At 42.0% G+C, this 15,941-nt stretch overlaps 1 long non-coding RNA gene across 1 annotated transcript; it reads left to right on the top strand.

Moving 5' to 3' along the window:
* Window positions 1–672: 672 nt before the first annotated feature.
* On the top strand, window positions 673–15,655 carry LOC118495668. The gene is made up of 3 exons (XR_004898168.1): window positions 673–927; window positions 1,536–1,539; window positions 15,646–15,655. It is a non-coding gene; the product is annotated as an uncharacterized LOC118495668 (long non-coding RNA).
* The last annotated feature ends 286 nt before the right edge of the window (window positions 15,656–15,941 follow it).

The following is a 15,941-nucleotide window of genomic DNA, read 5'->3' as shown; positions in this document are numbered from 1 at the left end:
AAATGTAGTTGACTTCAGAGTGAGGCGGCGATGTTATATGCAATCTTATATGACTCAGCATTATGCAAATGACCAAACTTTCAGAGATAGAGACAGCCAACTAATGAGACAAAGAATGCGAGACCAATATAAGAACAACGTTCCGTTTAGAAGTCTGTTTAAAATGAGATGTGCAAATAAAATAAAAAGGAAATACAGATGGATAAATCGACAAACATGTGAGAGTGACAGAGAAAATGACAACTCTTAAATGAAAGAGGCCATTTCTGTTTTCAGATCACAAATAAAGGCCGGTCCCACTTATGTCTGCACTACCACAAAGACTTGTTTCCAAATCAAGTCCGCCCCTGCACAAGGTCAAATTATGTCAAAAATCCACATATAGTTGCAGTGTGCTTGACAGGGAAGTACATGCATGTTTGTGATGAAGGCTGTGAACACTGCAAGGCGCGTGATGAGAGAAGGAGTGAGTGGATCTGTTACACCTGTCATGATCATCTTAAAGATGGAGCTATGCCAGCTCTCGCTGTAGCCAACAACTTAATGCTTGCTGACATCCCACCTGAGCTGTCAGATCTCAACATATTGGAAAGGCATCTCGCATCCAGATGTATAGCATTTGCCAAGATTATTCCTCTTCCTAAAGGGTGCCAGGGACTAATAAGAGGAAATGTTGTGTGTGTCCCGTCTGAGGTGCAGGAAACGATTGAAGCTTTACCCAGACTGAGAAGTGAGTCTCAGGTGATGAGAGTAAAACTGAAGAGACCATTGTGTTATAAGGGACACCAACTTTTTCAGACAGTTAATTGGTCAAAGCTCATTCAGGCTTTGCATAAACTCAAAGAGATCCATCCACAGTATGAGGACATAACGATCAGAGATGAGGCTGAGTTATGTGATCCAACACTTCCTGATGATGATGATGATGTGGAGGCTACAATGAAGGAAGATGATTATGATTAAACTGATTTAATGGAAATTGACAGGTGTGAGAGTAATGCTCTGTGTGAGGCAGAAAATGAGCCTGAAAATGAACAGGATATAGACATGGTGTCATGTGATGGAGAACAACCAAAGGAGCAGAGAGATGATGAAGAGCAGGATGGTGAAATGCCAAATGGTGGTTTCGCTCTGGAATCATGTCTTCAGCCGTGTGATGTGGCAGAGGAGATTTTATGTTTCAGCGAAGGAATCTATTCCGTTGCGCCTGCCGAAAGAAATAATCCTGTCAGCTTTTTCAAAACACCTAAACTGGAGGCCATGGCTTTCCCTGTACAGTTTCCGACTGGTCAAAACACACTGGATGAAGAGAGACCTCTTAAATTAACACCCAGTAAGTATTTCAAAGCAAGGCTTTTTGGTGTTGATGATCGTTTCGCCAGAGACACAAACTTCTTGTTCTTTGCACAGTTTGTGACAGAAATGCATTTGGCAACATCGAGCATGACAATACAGCTCAGGAAAGGAAAAACGTTTACGAGGGATGGAAGAAATATTACCTCGGGAATGTTGCAAGATAAACGTGAGGTGGAGAGACTGGTGCGAAACAAAAATGCAGTCAGATTTATGCAGCCACTGAGAGGAACGCCAGCCTATTGGGAGAAAACTAGAAGAGATCTTTTTGCCATGATCAGACAGTTGGGAACTCCTACATTCTTCTGTACGTTTTCTGCAGCTGAAATGCGATGGCCTGAGGTTATTGAGGCAATAAAAAGGCAGCAAGGTGAAGATGTCGATTTAGAAGGGTCAGCTAAGTGTGACATACTGTGAAGCAATCCTGTGACAGCAATGCGCATGTTTGATAAGCGTGTTGAGGCATTATTCAGGGATTTGCTCTTATCTCCTGCAGAGCCCCTAGGCAGAGTCGTTGACTTCTTTTACCTAGTTGAGTTTCAGCATCGCAAAGTCCACACATACACTGTCTCATATGGGTTGATGGTGCTCCGGTTTTTGAAGAAGACGATCAGACTGTGTTAGATTTTGTGTCCAAATACATCACAGCTCAGCTGCCCGACCCACATACACAACCTGATCTGTACAAAAAAGTCACAGAAGTGCAGACACACAGCAAAAATCACTCAAGGACATGTTTCAAAAGTCTCAGCTCGGGTTGCAGATTTGGATTTCCTAAACCACCCGTCAGAAACACAATGATAACGAGACCTGGTGAGTGCATCAATCCAGTGGAAGTGGAAAAAGCAAAGCAAATGGATATAATCCACATCTACTTGAAGCCTGGAATGCCAATATTGATGTCAGTTATATACTCAACGCATATTCGTGCATCATGTATCTCACCAGCTACATTACCAAAAAAGAATCTGGACTTTCTGAGTATCTCAAAACAGTCATCGAAAACTCCAATAGAGACCACGTCAATGAATGTGATGAAATGAGGTAAATAATGCAGGCGTATTCCAAAAAAAGAGAGGTTAGCGCTCAGGAATGTGTGAGTCGTGCATGTGGAATTAACATGAAGAAGTGTTCACGTGGTGTCGTATTCATACCGACAGATGACAACGCAGTGAAAATGAGTCGTCCCCTCTCGTCCCTGGAAAACACAACACCTGAATGTTCAGATGTGTGGATGACGTCTTTGACTGACAAGTACAAAGCCAGACCTGAAACACCGGAGTTTGAGGAGATGTATTTGGCTGATTTTGCAGCTACTTGCAGAATTGTCTATGGCAAACAGACAAAATCTAAAAATGTTTTCCCCTCCTGAATGAGATGGGATTTGTGCAAAGGCGGAAAGACAATAAGCCTGCTATCATCAGGTTTTACCGCACATCCAAGGAAAAATGTCCTGAGAAGTTTTACGGCATGTTACTGAAACTGTACGTTCCCTACCGATCAGAGCAGGAACTGAAAAGACCGTATTACCCCACATATGAATCATTTTACAGTAATGGATGTGTGCAACTACCAGGTTGTGATCATCTGGAGAGTGTCCAACACATTGTGAAACGAAACAGAGACAAATATGAGAAAAACAGTGACGAGATTGAGAATGCTGTTGAGGAGTTTGAGCAGAACAGAGGTGTGATTGATGAATGGTGTAATCTGGCGCCAGAATTGGAAGTTGTGAGGTTGGAGTGTATTGAAGAACTGGAGGCAAGAGAGCCAGATTGTGACAAGCCTGTGTGTTCTATGCAGTAAGAGAGTGGTGCGTAAAGCGAATCTGTGGCCTAAATCTGCAGCAGTTCTTCTTTTACATCAATGGTGGCGCTGGAACAGGAAAGTCACATTTAATCAAATGCATCTACTCTGAGGCATCTAAGATACTGTGCAAACTGCAGAGACGCGCTGAGGAGGCCGACATATCAAACCCAACTGTCCTGTTGACCGCATTCCCTGGAACTGCAGCCTTCAACATATCAGGCTCCACACTGCACTCATTACTCAAACTTCCGAGAAGCCTAAAGCCTCCATTTCAAGGCCTTGGTAACAATTTGGATGAAGTCCGATCTGAACTGTTAAATGCTGAAATCCTCATCATTGATGAAGTGTCCATGGTTTCAAAGCCCCTTTTTGCCTATGTTGATGCGAGACTCAAACAGATCAAAGGCAGTCAGAGACCATTCGGAGGAATGTCGGTAATAGCTGTTGGAGATTTTTTTCAGCTTCCACCAGTGCGACAGTCCAAGGCTCTCTGCGTGTATGACCCATGTGACCTGTGGTAGGAACACTTTCAGATGATCACTCTGACTGAGATTATGCGTCAGAAGGATGATGTTGCCTTTGCAGAGATGTTGAACAGGATCCGTGTGAAAGAAAAGTCAGAGGAGTTGTCCGAGGCAGACAGAGCTTTGTTGTCACAGGCTGGACAGTCACTGAACCAGAACTGTGTCCAACTTATGTGCTACACATTTTTGCAACTAATAAACAAGTTGATTCACACAACTCTGCAATGTTAGCTCTGCTCCATTCTCACATCACCAAGATTGATGCAGACGACTACAAAAAGGATCCACAGACGGGCAGAATGGCACGACAAGCCAAACCATTTAAAGGAAACAGAAATGAGTTACCAGATACGCTAAACATAGCTGAAGGTGTCAGAGTCATGCTCACCAGAAACATAGACGTGTCTCAAGGATTGGTGAATGGATCTTTCTCTACGCTAGTAGGGTAATATCCTCTGAACAAAATGGTGTCGCACATGTCACTATGCTCAGGCTCAAGATGGATGATGAAACAGCTGGAAGGAATTAAGAGCACCAGGAGGACCAGACAATCTAGTGTACATCGGCAGACAGTTTCCTATTAAACTGGCCTTTGCTTGTACGATTCATAAGGTTCAAGGTATGACAAGGACATCAGCTGTAGTGTCACTGAAACACATTTTTGAACCTGGCATGGCTTACGTAGCTTTCAGCAGAGTGACCTCTCTCAGCGGACTGCACATTCTGGATATGGACTAGAGTAAAATATATGCAAACTCACAAATCACTGCAGCCCTACGGACCATGAGACAAGTCAATTTGGATGACATGATGCCTCTTCTCAAAATCACACAGGCTATGAACGGACATGACACTCTGACCATTGTTCACCATAACACAGAAGGTTTGCCATGTCACGTGAATGACATCAAGAGCCACCATGAACTGTGTCTAGCAGATGTTTTGTGTCTCACAGAAACTCACCTACAAGGCTCCTTTGTTGCAGACAGTCTCCATTTAGAGGGCTACACTATGTTCAAACATAACAGACACCTGTCCTACAAAAATGTTCCACAGATGGCCAACAAACGTGGTGGTGGCGTTGCAGTTTATGTGAAAGAGCACATTCAAGTACGTGAAAAACAGTACATACATAATGTCACTGACCTTGAGTTTTTGGCTCTAAAGGTTGAAGCCCCAGTGAGTGCTTTGATTGCAGCTGTGTACAGACCTCCGGACTACAGTGTGACGTCATTTCTGTCAAACGTGGGAAGCCTGTTGGACTCATTGGAGATCATGGATGGCAATCCTATCATTGTCTGTGGGGATTTCAACGAGAATCACTTATCCAACGCAAGTAAGCCAATCCTTGAGCTGTTTCAGTCCCGGGGATATGTTCAAGTCATCACTGCTGCCACCACAGATAAGAACACACTTCTGGATCTCATTTTTATCTCTAAACTGCAGCATTGTCTCTACTCTGGTGTGATGAGAATGTATTATAGTTATCATAATCCTGTATACTGTGTCATGTCCTTTAACAGTCCATAAAGATGGCAGCAAAGAAAAAAAGGTCTGTACCTAATACCAAAAGTGATAACAGTTTGATTTAAAAGACTAAATTATTGAAATCTGCAATGATAAAATACATCATGGTCTAATAATGTAAAGGCGTCTTTGTTGCAGCTGTACCAGATGTTAATCGCTCCAGCACAGTTGGCAGGTAAAACAAAAATCCACTGAGCATTATGTTGTGTTTTTTTTAGGATACCTCATTGTTGTTGGTCTCATTTTGTTTGGTAATGTTAAGTTTTGGCAGTATTGGATAATGTGATTGGTCATAATTTTCAACATTATCGGCGCTACAGAAGAAACGACAGAGCCAACGAATAGCGGCCCTCAATATACTACCATCTGGTCACTGTCAAATTGCGTGTTTGACTCACCTCTGGGGGCTGTGGGCCCTGTGGAGCTCCCGCGTTCTGAGCTGTGGCCTGTGGGGCTGCCGCGTCTTGGGCTGTTGCATGCTTGTGGCCCTGCCGGTGCTCCTCCCTGGTTCGGCGCGGGCGTGTCGATGGCTGGCGGTGCGGCGTGCGGGAGCGTGGGCGGCCTTGGAGGGGCTGTTTCGCCGTGTGTGGAGTGCATTGCTGGCTTTGTTGGACTGGGACTCTCCGGGGGCTCGGCGGGGATCGTGCCGGTGGCGGCGCGCTCGCTGGAGCGCTCGCTGGAGAGGCAGCGCTGCAGGAGGGACACGGGAGCGTCCATTGGTGAGTTTTGACTCCGTTAACACAAACAACTGTTTCTGTTTTTTTCAATGCTAATCAGAGAGAGAAGTAGAGGTCCGTTTCTGTCAACTTGGAATTTGGTTTGATTGATGACTGACAGGTCAAGAGGTCACGACCTGTCAAAATTTTGATTGATGTTCGACAGGTGTTTCTGACGCAATCCTTCCAGAACCTTCCAGAAAGAGGGTGTGTCTCAGACCGAGGAGGAGTCCGGAAACTGCATATTAATGCATCGAGACAGGAAATTGCGTGTTTTTAAATGAACCAATGAGAAATGAGGGTGATAGGAAATACGTAGATGATGGTTTTGAATGAGTTAAATATCTTTATCAGTATTTGTTATAGTATTAGTTTATGTTTAAGATTGTTAAATCCAATTGTTACTGCATTCAATGTCTTTTAATAATATAGGAATGAACCGCAAACAAAAAATATTAAAGCTATTAAACTATTTAAGCTGACATCCCACAAAAATATTGTCCAACGGCAACATTGGCATACTTGGTCCAACAAAGCGTGTTATCATTATATTAAATGGAACAGCTTAATAACTAATAACTTGGGTCAAATTAGGCTTTACATTTTGTAGAAAATGTTGACGGGTCTGTGCATGCATCGCTCTGGTTCGTATTTTCGGTTCCCAGTGTCCTCTGCTGCTCCAAGTACATTACAATATTACAATATTGCAAAGGAGAAATTATTATGGATATTAAACCCTATATTTTCAGAACTTGTTTCTACAGCTCTTTCTGTATGAACGGAGTGCTCACCAAAAGCAGCTGTCTCCCGCGATTCGGAGGAAGGCGCCTCATTTCTGGGGCAACTGTTTCTGTGTCTACTGGGTCTAAGGTCAGGGGTCAACCTCTGCTCTGACACACACACACACACACACACACACATACACAAACATGTAGTCGCATAGACGCTGTATTTTACTTTTTACCCGCGTCTCCATGTATCGTTTTCAAGAGCAAATGCAGCCCTCAATCATGTACGAGAGATCGCGCTCAATTTTCACACAAAAGACGGTGGTTAGGGCTGTTCATTCATTCACCGACGGTCAAGTGGAGAGGGCTGAAAAAGATGCAGACTTCATCACTTCAGTTCCCTGGTGAGTCATATATTATTAATGATTATTATTATATTAAGGGTGTTGAAAATATTCTTTTTCAAGCTATCCTCTCTCTCTGTTCCTAACAGTTACCAGTGATGAATTCACAGACATTCATATGAGTCAATCAGATTACGGTAGGTTGTTTTCTCAACTAATGTTTTATCAACAAAAGTTTATGATGTAGATAAAATAAATGACACAGATTTTCTGTTATTCGACAGAGTCGATTGATCGTTGTATCAGTGCATATTACAATCCAAACCCTGCTGTCTTTTACGGAGATCTTGAAATTGAAGAAATATCTGAAACATCAAATCCGCAGATCAATGCCCGGCCAATTATGCAACCAAATAGATCTATTGTAACAGTGGAGACCCATTTCAGACGTCCTATACAACCACTGCTCTCAAGACAGGATCGTTATAATGAAATTCTGCAAACGGCTCCTAATCACCAGACAGCTCCCCCTGAAATGACTGAGGGTAAGTTTCTATTTTAATATTATACCACTTAATGTAGATGTATGTCATAAATTGTTTATTTTTACTGGTTATGTTTTAAACAATGAATGTTAATTAGAGAGAGGTTTTAGTTAAAAACTGTATCAGCATTGTTTTTTAAAACTAACTTTATTGAACATACCATATCTATATACTCAGATAATCCCACCAACGCAGATGTTGAAATTGAAGAAATAACGAGCGAAGGAGAAGAAAATGCAGAAGATGTTCAAAGTTTGAATGTATCTGAAGAAGGCAATGACCGATCGATCATTCCTCCTGATATTGGACGAGAACCGCTGGAGACCCTACAACAGGTGGACAGAGCTGAAGTCTTGACAGAGATACCTCATTCGGGCCCTTCTCAAACTCCTACCCCAATGACTGAGGGTAAGTTTTTATTTAATATTATACCGCTTAATGTAGATGTATGTCATAAATTGTTTAATTTTTACTGGTTATGTTTTAAACAATGAATGTTAATTAGAGAGAGGCTTTAGTTAAAAACTGTATCAGCATTGTTTTTTTTAAAACTAACTGTACTGAACATACCATATCTATATACTCAGATAATCCCACCAACGCAGATGTTGAAATTGAAGAAATAACGAGTGAAGGAGAGGAAAATGCAGAAGATGTTCAAAGTTTGAATGTATCTGAAGAAGGCAATGACCGATCGATCATTCCTCCTGATATTGGACGAGAACCGCTGGAGACCCTACAACAGGTGGACAGAGCTGAAGTCTTGACAGAGATACCTCATTCGGACCCTTCTCAAACTCCTACCCCACTGACTGAGGGTAAGTGTATCTACATTATAATTCTTAAATGTTTTTACCACCTTACATTTTAAACAATGAATATTACGACGGTGAGAGAGAGAGAGAGAGAGGGTGAACCAGAGAGAGAGAGGAAGGGAGGGGTGAGGGTGTGTGTGTGTGTGTGTGTGTGTGTGTGTGTGTGTGTGTGTGTGTGAGAGAGAGAGAGAGGGAGGGTGAACCAGAGAGAGAGAGGAAGGGAGGGTGAGGGTGTGTGTGTGTGTGTGTGTGTGTGAGAGAGAGAGAGAGAGAGAGAGAGAGAGTAAGGGAGGGGCGAGGGTGTGTGTGTGTGTGTGTGTGTGTGTGTGTGTGTGTATGTGTGAGAGAGAGAGAGAGGGAGGGTGAGCCAGAGAGAGAGAGAGAGAGAGAGGGGAGGGGTGTACAGAGAGAATGGTTTCCGGAGGTAACAACTTTATTAACATTGTTAACATTGTTAGCTAGCTTTATTGAATTGAACGTGAGTATATATGTATATTTTCAAATTGAACAGAGTTTGAAGCAGCACACCCGGAGAACAGAGCCAGCACCTCCCGCACCACTGAACAAATCAGAGGTATTTTTATTTATATATATTCTATTCATTTATTTTATAATTAAATATATTTATTTACAGATGTATTTTCTCTGTTTTATGACAGAACCAGTACGGAGACGCATTCGCAGAGTGAGGCTCTGTAGGGAGAGGACTCAACGAATCAGAGGTAATTTTTATCCATATATTTTATTATTATTTTCTTGATTAAAATTAAATTAAAATTAAAATTTCTGATTAAACATTTTTATTTTTTTTTTTTTCTACGACAGAAGCAGCACTGAGGAACATTCAAAGAGAACAGAGGGTGAGACGGGAGCGAGACCGTGGAAACAATTTGGACATCGCCAGATTGTTGTTGACCAATTTCCGGACAATTCTTCAGATATGTAAAAAGTTGTAATAAGGGGTGACATTTTTATTTAATTTCTTTTCATAATTCTTTTAAATCACACGCAAAATGGATCCTGAACAGTCATGTATAATTCCGTTCCAATTACTTCAGACTGTCGATGAATTAAATGAGCCAGTAAATTACATACCGACCCAACTGCTTGAGGCTATCCGCGAATTGAATAATTCAAACACAGAACCTTCTTTAAATAATACTGCCACAGAACCACATCCATCAACAGACAATCAAACGGACCCTCCCAATGAAAATTACTTTCGACCTATAGAAGACGCTTTACAGCAGGCTGAAAATCTGAACAATGACATTTTGTCAAGAAGACGCGATAGCTTCGGCAATTTGGAATTCCGTCAAAACTTGGTCGTGCCACCCCTCGGAAATGTGCCAGATCTAGCCCGATTCTATCAAGAGGTTTCAGGGAATTTTACCGGCTTAGCAGAGAGAGTGAGACCTGAGGTTAGACCTAATGACATCGTGCAGGTCGAAATAATAGCTGAAAATGCTCAAGAACACGATATCATTCGAGTCAGTGAGAGGGGTATCGACTTTCAGACCGTTTTTGAAGGGTTACTGGAACGTTTGATACAATCTAACCGAAATATTGACGACGAGTCCAATCTAGAATTAGTTATTCAAGTGGTGCGAAACCCTCGAGGTGGTGGTGGTGGTGTTAAACGAAAAATAAAAAAAACTTTGGACTGTGAAATCATTAATAAGAAAAGAAAACATTTGTATATAGTACACAATCGCAACAATAAACTATGCTTTGCCATCAGCCTGGCTCTGCTTATCAATCCTGATCTCACCGATAGACAAGCTTCTGAGCAGGCTAGAGAATATCAGCATCTCGCGGGTCTGAGCGATCAAACAGATGTAGCCTTCAGTCAGGTCAATACATTTGAACAGATAGTAAAGCGCAAAATTGTAGTGTTTTACAGACCCTCCGAGGATCGTGCTATCTCCCATTTTGAAACAGATTACCCAAAGTCTGACAATCCCGTGTTTTTATTCCTGCTTCAAGGCCACTACTACGGAATAAAAAATGTTAAAGGGTTTTTAGGGGTTGTTAATGTCTGTCATTACTGCTACAGAAGCTACTCTCAGAGTGAGAAACACTATTGTCCGGGTCACTGTAATCTCTGCCTAGACCCTGAATGCCCTAATAACTATACCAATCCTGTGTACTGTGTGGATTGTAATAGAACTTTCCGTACACACACGTGTTATGTTAAACACAAAAAGGCTAGAGCTTTGACTGATTCAAACCTCAGTACATGTCAGAAGTTTCACAAATGTTCAAAATGTAAATACCTTTTCGACGCGTGTAAAGAGCACAAATGCCCGCATGAAAAGTGTAGAGTTTGTGGGGAGGAAGCTAACAATTCAGAACCACATATGTGCTATATTCGGCCTCTGGAGGTGGTAGAAGAACACACACAGAATGTAGTTTTTTACGATTTTGAGACATTTAGCAACAGGGCCGGTGAACATCATGCCTACCTAGTGTGTACAAAATCGTTACAGGGTGAAGAATGGCAGTGTTATGGCCTGGGCTGCGTCGAAAAGTTTCTCATGAAGTTCAGGAGACCTCACTATCGTAACGCTACATTTATTGCGCACAATGCAAAAGGATTCGACAGTTACCTGATCCTAAAAAGCATGGTCCGTTTAGGAATGACACCGACGATTCTGATGCAAGGAAGTAAGATTATCAGTTTCACTGAAACCGATTACCGGTTACGTTTTATCGACTCTCTGGCGTTTCTTGGTATGAAACTCGCCGCAATGCCCAAAGCTTTGGGATTTGCAGACAAGTCCAAAGGTCACTTCCCGCACAAATTCAGCGCTCGGCCGCATCTAAACTACATCGGCGCCTACCCACCTCCGTCAGCTTATGGGGTGGAAAACATGTCACCGACTCAGCGTGAGGAGTTTTACAGATGGTACAGAGAGGCCTCTCAGGGTGTCTTCAACTTTGAAAAAGAGTCTACGTACTATTGTAAAAATGACGTTGACATTCTTGTTGAGGGATGTCTGAAATTCAGAGAGGAGTTCATATGCGAGACGCGCGTGGATCCTTTTAGCTGCATCACAATAGCCTCTGCGTGTATGAAGGTTTTCCAGACAAACTTCCTGCCTGAAAAGGCACTCGCGATTCCATCGCCTGACGACTACAGGCGTCAATTCAAAAAATACTCATGCAGCTCGATTCAGTGGTTGGAATGGGTGATGTTTTCAGAAAACATTTTCATTCAGCACGCCCTAACGCGGGGAAAAAAAGATTGGCCTGTACTTTGTAGACGGATACGCCGTCATAGACGGTAGAGAAGGTGGGAATTCCAGGGTTGCTTTTTTCACGGTTGCCCTACCTGTTTCAGGCCTCACGATATCTGCCCTATGACAGGAAAACCCTTTGAGGAGATGCATGCAGCTAGCGAGGAGAAATTGCATCAGCTGAGAGTCACTCATGGTCTCCCTATGGAGGTGATGAGAGAGCACATTGGACCGAAATGAAAAAAAACACCCAGGCGTGAGAGAGTTTGAAGAAATTTGATTCTCCAGAACCTCTCTCTCCACGCTCGACAATCATAGATAGCTAAAACGTTTTTGAATGACTGCTGCTGCTGGCTACAAGTTAGCAGTCAAACACAATAAAGGCTGTCACTTAATGGCGTTTTGAGCTAACGTTAGCAATCAAACAGTCATAGATAGCTACGTTTTTGAAATGACTGCTAGCTAAAAGTTAGCAATCAAACACAACAAAGGCTGTCACTTGAATGGCGTTTTGAGCTAACGTTAGCAACCAAACAGTCAGATAGCTACAACGTTTTTGAAATGACTGCTAGCTAAAAGTTAGCAATCAAACACAATAAAGGCTGTCACTTGAATGGCATTTTGAGCTAACATTAGCAACCAAACCGTCATAGATAGCTACAACGTTTTTGAAATTATTACCATCTTCTGTTATTGTATGTAAAGAGAAACGTTTATTATTTGATAGATTTCACAAATTTCAGTATGACACGTTATGCCGTAAACAGTTTAAATCTGAGCATGCACGACTCACATCAGGCAGTGACAGATAGTACAGAAGAAGAAGAAGAAAAGAGGTCTCACTCTGTAGCTAAAACAGAGACCAGCTGAAAAGAGGATCTGCAGCAGTGAGAGAGAGCGCTGCAGTACAACAAAAATATGGTGGGTTTTTTTTTAAATTAAACCATGTAAACCTATTCTGGTACAACCTTAAAATACAATTATGAACCTGAAAATCAGCATAATATGGCTGCTTTAATATTTAATACATTTGATAATATCGACAATTACAGTACATTCAAGATCCAGTTAAAGAAATGGCTCATTGATAATCAGAACTGTCAACATTACCATTAACCTCTTGACCTGCTCTCGCTGCCCCCTGCTGGCTTCTTGCCGTGTGTGTGTGTGTGTGTGTGTATGTGTGTGTGTGTGTGTGTGTGTGTGCGTTCATGTCTTTGTCTGATTGTTGTCTGCTGTGCTCCTATTGTACATTTTAGCTTAATAGCACTTTTTACCAAATGTATTTTAATGTTATATTGTAATGTAAATGTGGAATTTTACCTTCTTTTAGGGTGACTTTTTTTTTACCATCTGTCTAGGGCAGGGGTGGCCAACCAGTTAGGTATAAAGAGCCACAAAAAAAAACCCCGCACAATATCAAAAAGCCACACAACACATGCACGTCCACACTACAACAGCAACAGTGTCTTCCAGATCTGATGACAGTCATAATACATAGCAGCTTTTCTCACTTAGATTGACTCAGTGGGAAACCTGACAGTCTTTGTTATCCACAATCCTTTTCAGGTCTTGCTTGAACTCGGTTGTGGCCTCTCGAAGAACTCTCTCACTCATTTGTCACTAAAGGGGCTTTCAAACAATCGGATTCAGCAGTGAAAGGGTTAGGGCTGCCACCTCTTAGTCGATTAGTCGACTAATCGGTCGTTTTGGTCTTAGTCGACTAAGATTTCTTTAGTTGAGGAGTCATTTTTTATGCTTATTCATGCTTAATTACTCATTTCCAAGAAACTTATGAGCACATTTCTGGTAAGCACAAGATTTAAAGTGGTGCTTTTGCAGGATTAATTGTGGAGAAACTCAGTTTTATAGATGGTTAATTAACTACATTTATATTGTGCTTTTCTAGTCTTAACCACCTCTCAAAGAGCACAGCTCTGTCGATTACATCAACTAATCGATTAATCGACAAAATCATATAAGTGTTAATCGACTAAGAATTTCTTTAGTCGAGGACAGCCCTAGAAAGGGTTAACGAGGAAGGTGATCTGTGGCCGCTTTTTCCTCAGGTTGCAGAATCTGTCCTCAAAACTCTGCTGCATTATTTTCCATTTTAAAATATTTGGCAAATGTATTGGCAGATGCATTCAAATGTGTTTTTTTTTTTTTTTTTTTTACTTATCTGAAATACTGTATGTTTCAGAAAAGTTAAAAACAACAATCACCCAATGACACAGCCCCCAGCCACACAGTAAAGGCCTCACAGGAGCAGGCAAAGAGCCGCATACGGCTCACGAGCCACAGGTTCGCCACCATCTGTCTAGGGACTGCAGATGAAAAATAGCCTTCTGGCTAATTCTGGCATAGTGACTAGGGTTGGGTACCGTTTGGATTTTTACGATTCCGATGCCAAACCGGTACTTTTAAAACGATTCCGATTCCTAAACCGATTCTTGAAAAAGTGAAAAACGACATCAAAGAAAGGCTCTTTTATGGAGTTTTTTTTTTTATTGAAAATTATTTAAATTTAACAATATATTAACGTTTTAAAGTACTTAAATATATAATAAGTAAACCTAAGTCACCTAATAATAATAATACTAATGTATACTTTATTAATCCCGCAAGGGGAAATTACAATACCTAACACATAACTACAATAATTTAACAAATAACAGTTACACTATTAACAAGTAAGAACTAAATAAATGTTGTTGACTTGGTATGCCAACCAGCTTCAAACTTTAGCAGTTCTTTTGCAGAAAAATGACCATATTTGCTTCTCTGGTGAGATACTACACCTCTCCTGACTTATGGGATGTCCTGCACAGGAGAAACCTCTCAGGTGGTGTCCCAGAGGCCTGGACACACAGGGAGGAGTTAGAAAGGACAGACTCCCCCACCACCAGGCTCCAGGGTCTGGTCCTGAACGATAGACTAGCAGAGCGTAATATGTTTACTAGCGATCTCGTGCAGTCAGTGAATGGTTAATATGCCTTTACATCCGTTTTGGTGAGCCCAGAGGGAAAATATGGCATTTTAAAAGTAGCCTACATTTACGATAGCTAGCTAACGGTAGACTACAGAGAAAGTGGGACATTTTTACGTCCGTTTCGAAGAGTGTACAAAAAGCCGTCGATCAGCTGTGACTGTAGAGTGCACGTCGGGGGAATAGCGCGGACACACGCTTCACACCGCGAGTCGCGAGCGGGCACGTGCGCCACTCGGCGTAAAAGGGAGAAAGAAAAAAAGAGTCTGCCGCTGTCCGGAGCGACAGAGGGGAAATATTTCAGGTTCAGAAATTTGCGTTCTAATCCGGTCCGAATACTACCGTTTCATAGTGGAACCGGGTTTCGGTACCCAACCCTAATAGTGACAGAAATGTTTATTAATATGCACGGTCCCTGTAATAAAATAAATAAAATAAAAAATTAAATAATTCTGTACAATTTCATTACTTCACACTGCATTTCACACTGTAGCCTACATAAAAACCAGATCTATCTTTATATTTTTATATAGTAGGGGTGGTACGGTTCATGAAAAAACATCCGAACCGCTCGGTTCTCTGGTCTCGGTTCGGAGCGTGTGTGCGTCTCACGGTTCGTCAGTACGCCGTTAACGTGCACTAACCACTTCCTGCCGTAGTGCCCACTTTACACACCTGTGTTAAAACACTTACTGGAAACGACCATAGACGGTATATAAACGACGAGGGGGATGAGCGTGATGAACGCAACACATGGCAGCTGATTGGACGAACGCGTCACGTGGTTCTTGCTGCTCCCGAATTTCAAAACAGACTCTAATGGCGTCTCGTTCTGAATACGATCTCGTATTTTACGAAAATAGTTCACCGAAACGTGTTTCTGACAACATTTTAAGCGAGAAATAGGCCGTGCAGTTGCTGAATCTGTCTGCTTTGATCGACAAAGGTCAGTTTAAAAGATGTGTCCGATTTTGAGAGGCGCCGAGCCGACCGCTCCTCAGGTGGCGTGTGGCGTGCTGCTGGTCACGTCACGTGTAGAGATGTCAGGTGGGAGAGATGAGGAAGGCTGCCCGGAGCTGGAGGATGCTCCAGCGTCGTATATAGTCTGGTGTGTGGGAACATTTTGGATTTCATGTTACCTGATGACAGCGGGAATCAAACAATAGATAGAACTGCCACTGTGTGCATGTATTGTGCAACATGCATTCAATATGCTAATTGTAGCTATATATCGTATGCTGAAGTATATTTCTGGAGTGTTAAAGATTAAAAGAAAAAATAACAAGAACGTACAGAACCGAAAACCGTGATACGAACCGAACCGTGGATTTTGTGAACCGTACCACCCCTAG

Source organism: Sander lucioperca, chromosome 8 (genome assembly GCF_008315115.2).
Source record: "Sander lucioperca isolate FBNREF2018 chromosome 8, SLUC_FBN_1.2, whole genome shotgun sequence".
Classification (NCBI taxonomy): Eukaryota; Metazoa; Chordata; class Actinopteri; order Perciformes; family Percidae; genus Sander; species Sander lucioperca.
This window is presented reverse-complemented; position numbering and strand designations above follow the sequence as displayed.